Raw genomic sequence first — 17,760 nt, 5'->3', positions numbered from 1 at the left:
GATTGATTAACAAAGTTTATTCCATTTTAAAGGAGTACTTGTAAAAATTTGGGCACTAATTAGTAGCCTTCGAGCTATTGTGTTAAAAAACGGCCATTGTACCTTTCAATTTCCTGAAAGCTTGTCGAAATATTGTAATACGCCACGGCTACCAAACACAATGTAACTTTCATATGCTCATTTGCCACACAAAACATTTTATCAGCATCCCGAGCACACAGATTGTTACTGGATCCCTTTGAAACGTCACGTTCCGTTCCAGCCATCCAGCACGAAGCCCCCCTGTTGCAGGATTCATTTGCTAAAAATACCTTTCATCTCAATTTTTTTCCAACATGCTTCTGTAATTAATCCTTTTCAATACGTTTGTTCCGAGCAACCGGGAAAAAACTCCCTCGCTCCACGTTCTCCATATCCAGATATAATCCCTACATCAACTTTGTACATGATATTTACGGGTAAATATTGGGAATTCAGGTTTCATTCGTATTCGACGCCGGATATTGCAATATCGGGCGTATTATGCAACAGACATGCAAGTGGATATGTAGATATTCCTGGAAAAACCAAACAGGAATTTCGTCGGATTTCCAGTCCGACGTCGAATATGATCCAGAGCAAATGCAGAGATAGTGAAATTGAATGAGCCTGCGGGCACGGAAACCAAATATTGTCCGGACTCTATTAAAAACGTTTAATTAAAACAACATGAGGAATTCGTGGTTCGCTTACGCGTATCGAATTAATTAAATGATTTTGTTCCCTGGCGAGAAGGAGTTGTGGATTTCCTAAAAGTGCATTGAGTGAATCCCACCCCCATTTAAGTATGATAGAATGTCCAACAAATTGACAGCAACAGATTTTACATGGGACATGGGTTTAGAAATGTTCGGAAGGGACGCTTTCACTGGAGCTTGTCTGACCCTTTCCGCAGGACCCGAAATTCTTTCTTTAAAGGAACGGAAAATTGCACAGCAACAAGTTGAACTGAAACTAGAACTGAAAGTAATTTAAGGATTGCGAAGAAGATTACGCATTCGATCGCTCTTACCACCCTAAACAATTGTTTCAGTTCGCAGTCCCAAGAGTTGATTCAAAATGTTCCTCCTCCGAATAATCCGAGATAAATTGCCACCACTCCGCCAACATCCAGGAAGTAGACGTGGATCGAACAATAGTAGTCGTACTTCAACTCTGGAAGAAACTTTTCTAGTAACAAAAGACCTTCATCCAAAATCGTCACAGTCACTTCCGCCAGCGTCCTCGCTTCGCAAGAGTCACCTGTGGAAAACTCTATTGTGTACGTCAAAGAACATTATTTCACTCTTAGCACTAATTAGCAAGTAACCAGGGTCGGAAAAGTTATGCGACAGGCAGGGCGGTCGGCATATCATATGGGAAAACTTTTAATTGGCAGTCAGTTGGCTTTTCTTTAGGAAGCAAATGAGAAGGATAATGCGACGGAAAATTGAAGTGAAATAACTACTCCTACATATCGATTTTAATCACATGATTTTCAGCAACATTTCCCTGATTCCACCTATGCAGTTGGTTGGAAGAAAACATTCGATTCTGACACTGAAGTGCTACGTGTATCGTGTGCGTTGGGCATTACTAAGTTTTCATAGATGTCGAGGCGTAGCTAACCAACAGAAGCCATAAGTCATTATTGCAATGCAGAAGCTTTGAAAAATCTCCGCCTCCTAGGGTGTGGGGTACATTTTTAGATTTTTCTTTTTGTTTGGAAAAGTGTAAAAATGATGATATGGGCAGCAACGATCCCATACGTATGCAAATATTTATCTGTTTCAAGCAAGAAAACTCTTCAGCGGCAAATCTCATTGGCGGAAAATATTCTTTTTATTTAAGATTGTTGGGGTATCAGGACAGCGACAATTTAGTATGGAGGATCAATAACGAACTCGAAATGGCTTCACCAAATTGATAGCAATAGCAATATTCAGTGTAAGAGGCGACTAAAAGGGATCGAAATTTGTGGGCTAGCAACCTGCAAGTTTTGAAACGATATTACTACCTTGTTTGTTTAGGGATTGGGGTGTCCTAAGTCCGCATCCACTTGATGTCTGACCGGACCAAATGGAGAGCAACTTACCCCCTACTCTTTTTGATACCCGGACTCCTCCTTTCGGGCTTAACAACCAAGGTTCAATAATTAAAAGGGGATGAAGAGGGCTTACGGTTTAGTATCAAGCCGGAGGCATCTCATCAGACGCTGCCACACCTCTGCCCTGGGAGCAGCGTGACCGATGCGGTTCGCAGGTATTACGAAGAAGGAATCCATGAGTCAAAACAATGGGAATAAGCTGCTCTCCACTTGGTCCAATCCAACATTAAGTGGTTGCGAACTTAGGAATCCTCAATCCCTAAAAAAAATTTCTAGATCCGGCCAAGCTTTGATCTGGTGCAATCATGTTGTGTTTTGCGGAATACAAAAAGAAGCGTATAAGACTTGTGAACGCTATTCCTGGAAAAAATACGGCGGGTCTATGAAAGAGGCAATTTTTTGCTTTAGCAAGTGCAGGAGAGATTAGAAGGGAAAACACACGGCTCTGTAACCCCCTAGCACATTGCGACGTTGATTGCCCTACCAAGGTCCTTGTGCCTCCTACATAGTCTCTTTCCCCTCCCTCTCTAGAGTAGAGCTGGCAGATCAAACTTTACTATGGTGATATCAAAATGCTCTTCATTTGAAGTGGCATAACGTTTCAATAGGAGACTTTCCTCGATTTGTCAACATGGGTCGACAGAGAGAACCTCCCGCTTCTCCCTTCATATCCTTTTTAAGGTTTGTGTAAACACCAAACCTTATTGAAATCGGTTTACTGTCTGTCTGCCTGCCTTTTTTTTTCTTCAGGAGATGGAAATCTTCAAAAGACACTGGTCTGGGCACACCAGCGTGTGGGATTTTTACCCACTAAAACCACCCCCGACTCCCTCCCTGCCCCGCGAAACCACCATAAGGTATTACATCCCGGGGCGGAGTCAGCTCACTCTAGCTTTGTCACCTTTCTTCTATACGCGGCGCACATGACCGCGCTTTTCTCCTCTCCTCTGCCTTTCGCAGTTTATTTTGAATAGATGCGATCATGGTATTGACTGCATCCCGATTCTCTTGACGTGCTACCATTTCCGGCACCAGATTTTCTGGTACCAGCATTTCTCTTAGAGTCTCCTTTCTTCTACAAATCTCGGGCAGTGGAAGAGTACACGCTCTGGGTCCTCTGCGACTCTATCGCAATTTAGACAGTCAGATGAGGTCTCCAATTTAAACCTGAGCAGGTATTGGATATATCCTCCATGCCCGTGAGAAACTGGGTGAGATTATAATTAATCTCACAGTGTCGTCTCTCCAACAGCCTCCTTGATGGGAGGAATAAGCCTGTGAGTCCACCGAACCTTTTCCGAGCGTTCCCACCGCTCTTGCCATCTATTTATGGATTTCTCCCTCTCACTCTTTTTCGTCCGCGATGAAGAAGAGGTTGGCTTCTCATTGCATATGTTCGCCATTTCATCTGCCAAGATATCAATCGGAGTCATTCTAGAGATGACGAATGCTGCATCATCTGAGACAGTCCTGAAGGCAGAGCATGCCCTCAGGGCTGTCCTCCTGCATACTGAACTCAGTTTGGTAGCGTTCCCTGACATCCGCAACGCCTCCCTCAAAACTGGGCTCTCATAGAGCATGATTGAGGTCACCACCCTAGCTATAAGCAACCTAGAGGTATGCCGTGGCCCTCCCACGTTCGGCATTATCCTCGCCAGGGCCATACCAGTAGTGGACGATATAGCGCGAACATACTGTACGTGTTGCTTATAGCTGAGCTTCCTACCTATCACCACCCCCGAGTATTTGATGGCCGGCTTGGAAGTGATGATGTGATTCCCGATTTTAATACAGGCGTAATTTCTCTTCCGGCGCTTAGTGATGAGGACCTTTTAACAGCACCGATTTTCTCACTTGAGTATAACTCAGCATCTTCGAGATACTTTACGATTACAATCAGCGCTATGTCGCCAGCGTAACCCACCATTGTGGCTTCCTCCGGAAGGGAAAGATTAAGTACATCGTTGTACATGATGTTCCACAGTAGTGGGTCCAATACGGAGCCTTGCGGGACACCCGCGGAAAGAAGGTACTCCTGGGGTCCGTCATCAGTGTCATACCAGAGCCTCCTTTCAGTTAAATAACTATCGACGATAGCAGCGAGATAGGCAGGGATACCAACCTTCGCTAGGAATTTCCGTATTAGATTCCAATTGGTCGAATTGAATGCATTTTCCACATCAAGGGTTACTACCACGCAATATTTGCTGGTATTACCCTTTCCGTGGATTGCACCTTCAGCCAAACCAGTAACCAATTTGATGGCATCAATGGTTGATCTGGCTTTACGGAACCCATACTGCCGATCTGAAAGGCCGCCTTGGCTTCCAACAACAGGGAGTAATCTATTATAGATTACCCACTCTAACATTTTCCCCATCGTGTCCAAAAGACATATGGGTCGGTATGAGGGTGGTTCACCTGGAGGTTTACCAGGCTTAGGCAGAAGTACCAACTTCTGCCGCTTCCATGCCGCTGGAAATATTCGCTCGAACATGCCCGCTTCAAATAACGCAGCAAACATGTCCGGCTTGGCTTTCACGACAAGCTTAAGGGCCTTATTCGGTACTCCGTCCAGGCCCGACGCTTTATTGCTTCCTATTCTTTCGCAGATCTCCAGCAGCTCGTCTCTGGTGACTGGTGGAATTGCCGTCAAATTCAGGGGTGATTGGAATGTGTTGGTGCCCTCCTCCTCTGTCCGTCTGTCTGTCTATCTGTCTGTCACATGCATTTTTCTCGGAGATGGCTATAGCGATTAACGCAAAATTTGGTGGAAAGATGGAAACTGTGAACGCACGCGCATGCAGTAAGTTGCATCCTTCTACGTCTAATTTAAGAAGGGATCCCCATACATGCAAAAGGGGGGTGTAAATTTATTTCATTAAATATAGTCATGTGGGGTATCAAATGAAAGGTCTCGGTTAGTATTTTCCGAAGCTGGTCTTAGTTTTGACATTTGTTGCAAAAGTGGGGTGTGTTGGGGGTTGAAAGTGATAATTTCTTTAACGGGCCCATTCTCAGAAACTGTCCAACCGAAAAATCTGAAAAAAAATCAGGAGGTTGCAACTATATGATGCCCAGCTTTCAGTTTCCCGACTTGTTTCCACCTGCGGGTGGAAATCAAAATCAAGCCCTAGCATTTTTACATTTTGGAGAGCCACGGCCTTTTAAAGGGGATTGGTTAACTGCCCCAATTCATTGACGGATTTAGAAAGAGGGGAGCCTTTTTTCGTATTCATATCATCTAACCTCTCCTCCTCACGGAGTGTAGTAGAGTATAGTTGAAAACTTAAACTTTATCTTGACTACATAAAAAAAACCAAACTTGGGGAAATTGTGACTTTTTAAGGGAGGTTAGTTACTACCCACCAGGCGACACCTCTCCTCTCCCTCTCCATAAACCCCTTGCCTCCTCCGCCGAGAATGGGGTCGAAAAGTCAAACCTTTCCAAAATCTTGATGAAGTTCTAAACGAGTTGGCGGCGTAAGCTATTTTACGGCAGAAGATAGACCTCGTCCGGAGAACGAAGCCAGAGGAAGTGAGGTTGCTTAACAAGTAGAAATGGAAATAGAGAAGAACTCATTGATCTCACCATATACCAACAAGTCTCCTAGAAGACCATCGAAGAGAAGTTGAAAAGAAAGCAAGTCGCCAATGCAGCTCCCATCTCTGCTTGGTCTGATGAATATGGAATAATCAACCGATAAAAGAAGGGAAATTAACCGAGACATGTGGCCCCAATGATGTTTTAAAGGGAATGCTGCACTAACCGCGTAAGTTAGGGAATGATCGTCTGCAAAACTGAAGTCAATATGCATCAACTGCATCACAAAAAATGAAAAAATGTAAACTACAGCCAGAGACCCTTCTCATTTTTTACGAAATCCGCAATAATGTTAAACCAGAAAACATAGGGATAGATGTCAACTGTATCCACCAGCCTCGAACCGGTGACATACCGAACTTAGATCGGGCCTTGACCAGAAAAACATATCCTGTGAGGCAGTCAAAATCACCTTGGGTTCGAAAGTAGTTATTTCCTGTCTCAAACCGTAGAACGATGGACCTAGAATATCGTGGCAGATCTCAAAATCTCAATCGCATATGTCAACATATGTGTGGGTACCTTATTTCACAAAGGAACGAGCAGAAGACATTGAATTGCCATTATGTGAAGCTTGTTCCCAGTTTGTGATAGCAACATTCGCTAAAACTACTGACACTCCAATAGCTAGTTCCGATTTGCTAACCAATTCAAGATTTCATTTCCCTTTACACTATAGTGACCGAGTCGTTTCACCGTAATTAATCCAGTAATGGATTGCAGTTTCTGCATTCCTAGGCGATTTCTGATCATAGGACTGTCCGACACCCTGAGTGCAGGTTGATTAACCCTGGAGATTGCAGCATGCCTGTCCTTCCATCATTCGTCAGTCATCCAGGTTGCTGCTCTTACGTATATTTCAGCTTGGAAGACCGTTGTACATTGTTCCGCAGGAAAGGCTATTTCTGATTTTTATCTGAAAGGTAGACTCCACGTTCTCTATCTTTGAAACAAAGGAATGAAGAGCTGACTTATAGGACTTTCTGCCCTGGTAGGCATGTTGATTTTATGCGAATACAACGTTCAAGCAGTGTCTTCAGACATTTAAACGAAGAGAATGTTAAGCTGATCCACCTAAAGTTTTTGGGTTTGAATTCTGTTTTTGTCCAGGCTCCGATATGGGGACTACCTTAACCCTATGTCAAGAGGTAGACATGTGGCCCAGAGCAAGATGTGTTGTAAAAATATTTCTTAGAGGTCGCTTTATGTGCGGTATGTCCGCCTCTCCCTCCACTGGAGGTGCTTTGAAGTGTTCAAAAGGCAGTCTAGCAGTGTCACCTTTTCACTGGTGACTGCGACAGGCACCATATTCTTCAAGTCCACCCAACTGTTGGCTTACGCTGGCGATATCGACATCATGAGAAGAATAACCCGAGACATGTAAGAACATCGAATTGCACTGGTCAATCGAGAACAATCAAGATAGGAAACTACAACCTTGAGACCGTCGAGAATCGTAGCCGATAACAACTATGACAATGAAATCCGCGGATGGTTGTTGAATCCGCTTTGAACTTACAAAAACTGTTCCGCTCGAAACGTCTCACCGTAGGGTCAAAGCTCTTCCTATACAAGATAGTGATCTTACCAGTCCTCATGTATTCCTCGGAGACCTGGGTTTTTAGGAAGAAAAATTACGAACTCTTGGTCGTGAGAGAAGAATCCTCCGACGAATTTCTGGCCCCCTATATGAGGATGGACGATCACGCAGTCTCTACAACGATGAAATCTAGGAGCGATAACACGACCGTCTGGTTGTAGATAAAATACGGTTCAATAGGTTGCGGTGGGCGGGTCACTTAACCGGTTTGGATAAGGATAATCCAGCCCGAAAAGTCTATTAGTGCAATATCTATGGTAGGAAAAAAAGAGGAAGTAGACCCTGCCTGAGATGGACCGATGATGTAGGCTAGGACGCCAGGCAGCTTTTAGGGATATCAAATTGGTGGACCTCGGCGCAAAACCGGGATGTCTGGAGTTCCTTATTAAGGCAGACCAAGAGCGGATACTAGTTGTTGCGCCGTTAATAATGATGAAAAAAGCGTGAGGAGTAAGGTGGCCTGACCTACACGACCGCCCGTCATTATCAGTGTGGCACAAACGTGAAATCAAAGCAAAAGTACAATCCACAAAGTGTACGATTTGACAGCGCTGCTGTTCCAGTATGGAAAAAAAAGAAAGCTGCATTCGCGATATTATTGAAATTATCGTGATCTAGGTTTGACAAACCTACGGAATTTCTAAAGTAATGCAAGCTATGCTATTATCACGCCTTGTCGCCGACTATGGTTCTGAGTGCTGGCCGACCAAGGACAATAAACGGCGCCTTGCGGTAGCGAAGACGAGATGTTGCAATGGATCAATGACGTAACCTACTATGATCTCGTAAAGAAATGAGGATATCCGCGATCGATATAGAATAACAACATTAAAGGAGAGGTGTTCTTGACAGCATAACCCAGAATTCTGAAAACATATTTGCTGTTGAGTCTTAGTAGCTTGCAATAAATCGAGTATGGCTGAACTTTTGGCTATTTTGGCAGTCAATAGCGTTAAGATTTTACCTTGTTCTTCGATGAACACCTTCCCCCACCAGCATGTGTCCTCCATGCTACGTTGCTGATAGTATGATAGTATGAATTTCGCCTTTCGGAATCTTACTCAATTCTAGCGTTGGTTCCACCTTCAACATGGGTTGCAGCACTCAGTCTCTATTGAGCATATTTGGAGTATATCTCACTATGACACCCTGTGATGTGAAGGGGTAGGTAGGTAGGTATCAGTGGCCGCTCCGAGGAGCCCAATTAGCGCTTTGATGCGCAGTTTTGATGCCACAAACTACTAAGACCGTGACTGTTGTTATGGGAGCAGGGAAGCAGAGTCCAGCTCGTCTGGCGCTGGAGCTCTCGTGATCGAGCTATGTTATAAGCGGGCCAAATTCTCCTTGACTTGGCACAGCTTGTAAGCCTTCGTCATCTTAGGCCCGCGGCTGCTAGGTAGTGCGAGTAGACTCGGCCCCCGACAGCCGCCAGCGGAACACCGACTGTATTCGCCGAGGGACTGCCAAGAGCACAGCCTTGCCTGACCAATCCGTCAGCCCGCTCATTCCCCCTCTATGTTCCTATGCCCGGGAACCCAAAGGAGAGTGACCTTGAGCGTGCCGCCCAGATGGTTGAGCGCGTCTCTGCACTGCCCCACCAACCGGAAAGATGTCGTCGTTGAGTACAAGGCCTTGATGGCCGCTTGGCTGTCGGTCAGAATGGCTATGTTACGCTTGGGGCTCGAATCACGCTCCAGCCATCGACAGACTTCCAATATCGTCAGTACTTCCGCCTGGAATACACTGGTGAAACCTGGGAGACCATACGACTTGGATGCACCGTGTGCATTCGAGAAAGCCCCCGCGCCGACTCCATAGGCCATCTTTGATCCGTCCATAAAGAATACCGTGTCATAGTCTTGCAACACGCCGCCGGTCTTCTTTGCTTCTTTGCTGTGGAAAGTTTCTCGTGAAGTTCAGCTTGCGTGTGACATAGTCCGTGGGGGATACCCAGATTTCCCGAGGTATTTCATCTAGGATGTTGCTGTGGCCGTAGCACTTCGCTGTCCTGCATCCGGACTCACGTAGTCTGACGGCAGGATCGAACGCACTACAGTGGTGTACATCCAGAGAATCATCCTCAGCCGGAGACCCCATTTCTTTGCAAAGGTTCTCTTACAGGCATAGAAGGCTATACAGGCCTTCTTAACCCTCAGTTCTATGTTCAACCTCCAATTTAGCTTAGGATCCAGGATTACACCCAGATACTTTACATTAGAGGAAAGAACCAATCTTTGTTCATTCAGCCGTGGTAAATGGAATTCAGGTATCCTTGTCTTGGTGGTGAATAGCATCAGTTGCGTTTTGATTGGGTTTATGCAGAGTCCGCATCTTGCGGCCCACAGGCACACCTTTCGCAACTCTCCTTCCATGATGTCGCTCATAATGGACAGAAACATCGCTGATATTAATATCACCAAGTCGTCGGCATATGCCACCACCTTCACCCCGCTGCTGTCCAATGTACGTAAAATTTTGTTCATTACTATTAACCAGAGCACCGGTGAGATGGCGCCACCCTGGGGCGTGCCTCTGCTCGCAGCTCTGGTCAAGTAGTTGCCTCTCAGATCGGACTGGATTATCCTGGTACTCAGCATGGATATAATCCAATGCGTGAGATACCCCTCCAATCCAATACCGGTCAAGGCTTCCCTTGATGGCGTTGGTACTGACGTTGTTGAAAGCTCCCTCTATATCCAACAAGGCAGCAAGGGTATACTGCTTGTACTGCAGTGACCGCTCAACCGTACCAATTATCTAGTGGAGGGCGGTTTCTGTGGATTTTCCTTTGAGGTAGGCATGCTGGGACTTAGAGAAAGGCGTTCTCTCCATAATCGTCCTTAAGTGAATGTCCAGAACGCGTTCTAGGGTCTTCAGCACGAAAGAGGTAAGGTTGATTGGCCGAAAGTCCTTCGCGGACTCATGACCGCGCCTGCCCGCTTTCGGTATGAAAACCAGTCGTGCGCGCCTCCTGGACTGCGGTATGTATCCTAAAGTGGTAAATCCGGTAAATCTCAACAAGCCACGGCACAACCCTTTCCTGCTGCTTCTGTAGCATGACTGGCATTATGCCACCTGGGCCTGGAGATTTGTATACGGAGAAGCTGTTTATAGCCCAGCCGATCCTATCCCCGGTAATTACCGATTTGATAGTCTCGCACAGCTGGGGTTGCCGCAAACCCTTCAAGCGAGGTTCTGACTCACAGTCCTCCTCGCTAGAGGGAAAGTGCGTTTGCACCAGCAGCTCCAAGGTTTCACTAGAAGATTCCGTCCAGGAGCCTTCCGACTTTTTAAGGAAGGATGGACTCTTATGTTCCTTGGACAGAATCTTATTGAGCCTCGCGGATCCACTAGCGCTTTCAATGTTCTGACAATAATCTAGCCAAGACCGCCTCTTGGCGGTCCTGATGGCCGACTTGTACTTCTTTAGGCGGTCCTTCTATGGCTGCCAGTATTTTTGCCTGTAGCAGATGTTGAAGATTTCTCTGGTCAGCTTCCTGAGACTAGAGAGATCTTCGTTCCACCACGGTGGCAGGGTGTTTTTGCTGTACTTAGCAGGGCACGAGACTTTGAAGGCGGTATCAAAAGCCTTCTCCAGAGCCCCGACCTTTGACTCCAGTTCGTCTGTCGTGCCATTCCTACCAATTTGCGCACCGAAGAGTTTGTTCTTAATTACCTGACCAAACTTTCTCCAGTCGATCCTCCTGGGGTCTCTAAAGGGCTTGGAGACCTCTGCGGCGAGATCTAGACTGAAGAGTATCCAACTGTGGTCAGAGAAGGATCTCTGGTCAGACACTCTCCAGTCCTCCACCCTAAGAATCCCGTTGTAGGTTATTAGGGTGATATCAAGGACCTCCTCCCAACCGTCACAGTTCTCCGAGCAGGGGAAATGAAAGGTTGGTGTACTGCCCATGTTACACACCGATAGATTTGAAGTAATAATAAAATCAAAGAATGACTCACCTCTTTCGTTGATTTCGGAGCTGCCCCAAAGCGTATGCCTTGCATTTGCGTCGCAGCCTATCAGCAGGTTGGCTTTCTTTGGTGTTATGGTGTTCGTCAGATGTTGTAGTTCTTGTGGCGGAGCTGATCGGTCGTGAGTCATGTACGCCGAGGAAATATACACGTTCTCTGCCCCCACCTGCTCCAGCTTGACCACAACTAGGTCACTGGAACTCAGGTCCGGGCACAGGAAAGCGTGCAGACTCTTCCTCGCAAGAATACATGCTCTAGGTTTAGCCTGATCAGCGTCTCCTGTGCTGTGGAATAAATTAAAATATTTACTTTGGAGCCCTTTGATGGTTCGGTCGCTTCCGACCCAGGGCTCCTGTATTAATGCGATGTCGATGTCTTCCTCTAAGAGGAAGACGAGCAGATTAGCCGAGGCACACTTCGAGTGCTGCAGATTTATCTGCGTTACCCTCAGCATGATCTGCTTGCGTGGGGGGTTTGTCAGCCCCCGTCGGACCGTCGATCGTCATCTCCTCCAACAGCTCGTTGGCGGCGTCGATTGGGTCAAGGTCGTCATCCGGTTTTGCAGAGCGGAACACTTTTACTTTGACATTCCTGACTCCGAACCACACTTTATAATCAGCCTTTTTCAGTGCCTCCAGGCACTCCTCGTTTATGCGGAGTAGTACGGGCTGGCTGTTTATGTGAGGTTCCTCCTCCTTTATAACAACCCAGTCGTCCATGGGAATCCCGGGGTTGTGAAGGCGCAGGAAATGGACCAGCTTGTCCTTCTCCATGCGGATCTTCGGCAATCAAATGCGAGCGACCGGTCTCCTGGGAATCTCGTCGTAAGGGATAATCTTGAGCTTAACGCCCTCCCAAGCGTCGCTGATCTTAGCGACGCACGAGCCGAGAAAGTCCTTAGAGAACTGGTCCATGCAAGCTATTAATTGGAACCCACGGACCACCTGAGATGAATCAAAGTGGGGAGTGAGTCCCGGGTGTTTGCCTCCGGTTTCCACGAGATGTTCATAGATCATGCCCGACAGCCTAGCCTCAACAGTGGTCCACACCTCCAGCGTTAGTTTGCCGCTAGCAGAATTGCCATCCGCCAGCGCCACACGTAAGTGACTCCTGGCCACATCGCTGAAGGTCTTCGCAGTACGTGGCCCGCCGGCTGACGGTTGCTGTACAATTTCCTTCGTATGTTGCTTGGCGTCTGCGCTCTTGCCCACTCTGCTCCGCTTCTTATCTTGTTCGACCTCGTCTTGAGATCGGTTGCGTTTTAGAGCGATGGGCTTCGCCTTCTGCTCGTCAGCCCGGCGTTTGCTGTTGTATTCATCAACAATCGCCTGGTATTTAGCGAGGTCTTTTTCATCCCGCTCGTCGACAGTACCGGCCTCCTTATTCTTGGCAATCTTGCCAAGAATATGCATGGCCTTCTGGTACTGGCTCTTGAGCAGGACACCCGTGGACCTTCGCTTCTTAGCCGGTTTCCGGCGACCGACATTGTTGTCGGTTTTCGCTTTCGAGGGATCCCCCGACGCTGAGGGCTTCGGGTCAGGAGTACTATGTCTGGTACTCGCTACACCCAGCCTAACGGCAGTGGGTTCCAGGCTGGAAGCCACTAGTCCGTCTGAGGCCTGGCTCCGGGAGGTCCCTGCGGTTGGTTTCAGCACAACGGTGCTACGGCTGGCACCGAGTGTACTGCTCTCGACGGCCACTGTCTCCTGGCTGGAGGCCAGCAGCTCGTCCTCCGATGATGCGCCTGGCATCATCGCCTCCTCTTCTATCGTCGTTTTGGTTTTTTTGTTAATTGAGTCCATGTCTTGGTCCCACGAGTAGTCCGGGAAGAATGTCCACCCTGGCTGGCCCGGCCACCAGGGTAAGGGTCATATTTGAAACTGAAGGTGCCCAAGGTATTCAGAGTTCGCATACTAAAGACCAAGCTCCCCATTGACCACGCAGCCCTCGGCGTATGCTGTTCCACCTTGGCTTGGGGTCCTATTAGCACCTTCTCCGGTGCATGGAGGACGATCCCCGGGCTGTTGTTTCAGTCCATCCCCCCGCCAGATCTACTTGCCCCTAACACATGACCAGTCAGTCAGTCAGTTGGATGAGCCTACTCCCAGCCCGGCCCTACACACTCTTGGCCCGCCCGAAGACGGTTTCCAGCGGCCACCACGCGGAGGTTGTGTGAGGACTTGCCCAATTATGCAACTTTAACCTGAACCATAACCAGACCAGGCCGCCTAAACTTCCAGACTTCCTTGAATCATTGTCTCCTAATTCTTCGCAAGGACCAAAATCTTACTTTTTTCTCCTTTAAACTCTTTATTAGAAAAGGTATCTGCACCCTTGCCGTCTTCGGTATCTCAACCTTAGCAGTATCACACTCTATCAAGCAACAAGCTTATTTGTAACTTAGATCAAATTTGCTCATTTTGGTGTATCTACAAATAACCCGGTAGCGTTCACACGTTAACAAGTTGTCTGGTTTCCTGGTTATCATGTAGTACAAACGAGGCACCGTCGCATCGTCACTTCGCTTTAATATCGGACGAATTCCTTTGATGTTCTATTGCATTTCTATTATAGATGGTTTTGTTAGTGAGAAGAAGTGGCGTATCTGCTTTCAAAGAATCGCGCGCTTCATCGCGGTGTCATCCTCATCGTCATCGTCATGCCCTGTTAATTTCGTACACTTCGCAGCTCAAAAGATGAGTGTGCAAAATAAGGAGACGCCAATCTCACATGCATAAGTTTGCATTCAAATGCATGTGCGGGTACCGTACACCTGAACCAAGAAAGTGCAATGTGGAAATTTTGGCCGCCGGTGGAAAGCTGAGAGTTCCTTTCTAATGATATTGCCAAGGGAAATGGAAATTCCCAGTCTGCGGTCGCATACGATCCCAACTTATCAACATAACTTTGCTAAATTAGTTCCAACTGCAAATAAAGGTAATGAGGTATAAAGTCTTACACTGATATGTCCTTAGAAGCCAGTTCCAGGGAAAGCTGAAAGGAGCACATTCTGGGAGGATGGAATCTGAAATTGATACCCTCACATGCTGAGTTTGTCGAAGTTTTCAGATTCTCCGCAAGTTGCGAGATTTTCGGGAAGAACCGGATTCCACTTCAAGTTCTTATCAAATGCTCCCCACCACCCCTCCGCGCTCCTTTAGAAAAACGAAACTGTTTCGAAATTAGAATCAGAAAATCTAGATGTTCACGTGTGTATCTCTTATGCAATTGGCTGATTACAAATTGCTAATAATACATATGTACGCATATGTATCTTTTCCAACTCGGAACCAACAGTCCCCCCATAGTTTTCCCGGGGACAAGCGCTTCTATGTGTGTTCGTATGCAAAGTTCACGTACGAACTTCTGATGACTAATTGGGAAAAAAAGAGGACTGGGGAAATCCAATTACAGTGCACAAATCAAATCGAATGCCCCCAGCGGCGAATTTATCGTGAGCACTAGCAATGGCGAGGAATAGTTTGGACGCGATGCATATGGTTCATACTTTGGGGTATAGGCGATTGGGAAAGCGCTCGCCTTTTGATGGAAACCCTCATGGAAACTTTCGGCCAAATGGTTTTTGGATGCTACAATTTATGGTGTTCTATGAAATAATTTTCTTGCAAATTTTCCGTAGTCCCGGATCGATTCAGGCAATTAATCCATTTTTGATTATGGGCACTTAATTTTTGAAGCCGATGTAACGTGGCCTATATCCAAACTGTATCCCTCATCAAGGCAAAAGTTCAAATTTTTGAAAAATGTCTTGCTTTTATACTATTTGTTCTCTAGTACTGGAGAACTCCAAAAAGTGCCTTCATGATGATGTGGTTGCATCCTGGTAGGACATTGATATCCAATTGATGAAGGATCGAATCAATTGGAAAGAAACTTTCTTCCAATTTTTCAGTCCACGGACTCCTCTCTGAGGTTAAATGCCGAAACTCAAAAAGGACGACTGACGGTTTCATCCAGTGCAGGGGTAGTTCACCTGACGCTGCCTAATCTCCTATCTGGGAGCAGCGTGGCAGAAAGTGATGCACTGATTGTTGCACTTTCGGTTAAGACGCTCCCAGAGCAAAGGTGAGCCAGCGTATTAGTTGTCCTTTCCTAAAAGCGGAGTGGGTGTATACCGAAAATGCTACGGTTGAACTTTGCCGATAAAAGTACGAACGAATGGCTCAGACAATACTGCTCCTCCTTCAACGATGTATGGGAGGGTACGCGGCCACCCTGAAAAGGGTATCTGATTTCCAATCGCTCAAACTCTTTCACTGGCTTTCAAAAGAGGAGCGTCATGGCGCTGTGGTTCGCGAAGAACTTGTTGTTCAGAATATCCTCGACATTTCCTCCTTGATGCTGCCACGTAACAACACTGGAGAAACTGCCGACAGGCATGGTACTTTCCTTGCTATCGGTAATCTTGAACCACTCATGAAGAGGCCTGCTCTGCTATGCGCTGGGGACCGTCACTTTAAAAGTATCGGCTTCTAAGGCCATTGGAAGGGATGTGCAGCCCGTGGCTTCTTCGTCTGAAGCTTAGATGAGGTGCCATACATCTTGCAGCATTGTAAAGTGGCGACTTCACTCCCTTAGATCCCTTTTGTGCGTGGTAGTTTCAAAACACCTCTAGGCTATCTTTGTTAACGAACTATATGATTTCGATACCACAACGGCCAAACTGACCAAAAACTGTCAGCAGGGAAATAAGGAGATCTTTTGATATTCCGCTTATTCTTCCGTCCGACGTTTCCAGTAGAACATCCATTAGAGCTATCCAATATGCCAAAGTAAGAGCATGGGAGTCATAGCAGGATGTTATGTAAACACCCATCATAGGTGCTGGGGAAGTTTGAGCATCCATACTTGAAGTTCGGAACTATTGGAATATTAGATAGGAACCGAGGTGCAGCCCTTCAATTTAGACAATGAACCCTCTTTCTTCAACGTGGTGAGGCTAGAGGATGTCGACATCATGGTGGCATTCACCGACATTGCAGATCTTATCGGAGAATGGGAAGCACCCAGCGATATCACACTTCCGGATCACAGGCACAATGATCTTGTAATGGGCATGACATTCACAAAATAAAACTGGGCGTCAGAGTTATTATACAATCCCTGTGGGGCGCATTAAATCCATTGCTGGAATTGAGAAAACTATTCAAATGATCGCAACTAGCATGAAAAAAGCTTTCGAAACGAGCTATCCACTCAATACCCCGACAGTAGCGGAACCCGGATTTTACAAAAGGAATGATAAGGGCGCTCCTCTACAGAGCTCTAAAATCCTATTCAGAAGTACAGAGGGGCTCAATAAGTTGCAAAGAAAAGCAGCAGATCAACTCTCTTGAAGCAACCCTAAAGCTGAAGCGGATCGTTGTCAAAAAACGTAGCCAGCAACTTGCTTATCAACGCTTACGGGGGGGGGGGGGCTATACAGAAAGCGATTGGATAACAGCAGGCCCATACCCCATACATTGTCCCAAATGCTAGCGACCAATCAGTATGAATTCCTTTCCACTAAAACGATCGGAAATACTAGTAAATCCGTTCATAAGAGATACATACGTATATTCCTAGGTTTCCACTTCACTATATGCGTCTACCAGAAAGACAAGTCCATAGAGGCAGCACTCCATAAGCACATGGAAGAGAAAAAACGTTTTCCGAAAAAGAATACCCCTTAGTCCATATATGGGTATCGAAAATACCTTTAATTGTGGATCCTTCACATGCTTGAGGGGAGAAAAATCCACATACTAGTCGGACAGAAGTCTATAGTCTCCTCTTGCGGCTCCTGATAACGGGCACTTTGCTATAGTTCCTAGAGGACACAAACGTCTTTGCATAAGGACTTCTTGATGAGTTAGGTGCAGTATTTATCGGCAGATTCTCCCTCGACGATTATGTCCCTTGTCGTGGTGAGGGAGCTCAGTAAGGAAGATCCTCCAGGAGGTGACACCTGAAGCCAAGCGGTAATCAAAACCCCAAGCCAAGGTGTGACGACCGTGCCGAGGGCTGAATGGTCACAGGGGTTAAGATGTGGCCGTAAACGGTGAACTCTGGGTACCAGGCGATCCCCAGTTTCAACTAGCCTTGTCTCGGCAAAAAGGGGCTCTGCCGAGATCGGCTTACTTTCCCCGGAAAAATTGAGGCCATGGCAGCCAACTATGAAAACAACAAAAAAACAAAAACATAAACCTATCAAGCAAACACAGTTAAACTTCGATCGTGACGATCCAACCCCGAGTGAAGGGGCAACCCTGAGCTCATCGATGGAGAATCTGAGTCTAGACTCAGATTCCCCACTTATTCCAGTGGGAACCAATTCTATTGGGGCCCAGTCCTTAACGAACGAGCCGAAACAGGCCCCTTCTGTCAGTACTCCTGACCCCAGACTCCAATCGGCGCCACCTGCTGAGGCTAAAGTCTTGCCCATGGGTAAGCACC

This window comes from Hermetia illucens, chromosome 1, assembly GCF_905115235.1.
Source record: "Hermetia illucens chromosome 1, iHerIll2.2.curated.20191125, whole genome shotgun sequence".
Classification (NCBI taxonomy): Eukaryota; Metazoa; Arthropoda; class Insecta; order Diptera; family Stratiomyidae; genus Hermetia; species Hermetia illucens.
Note: the sequence above shows the minus strand (reverse complement) of the source record.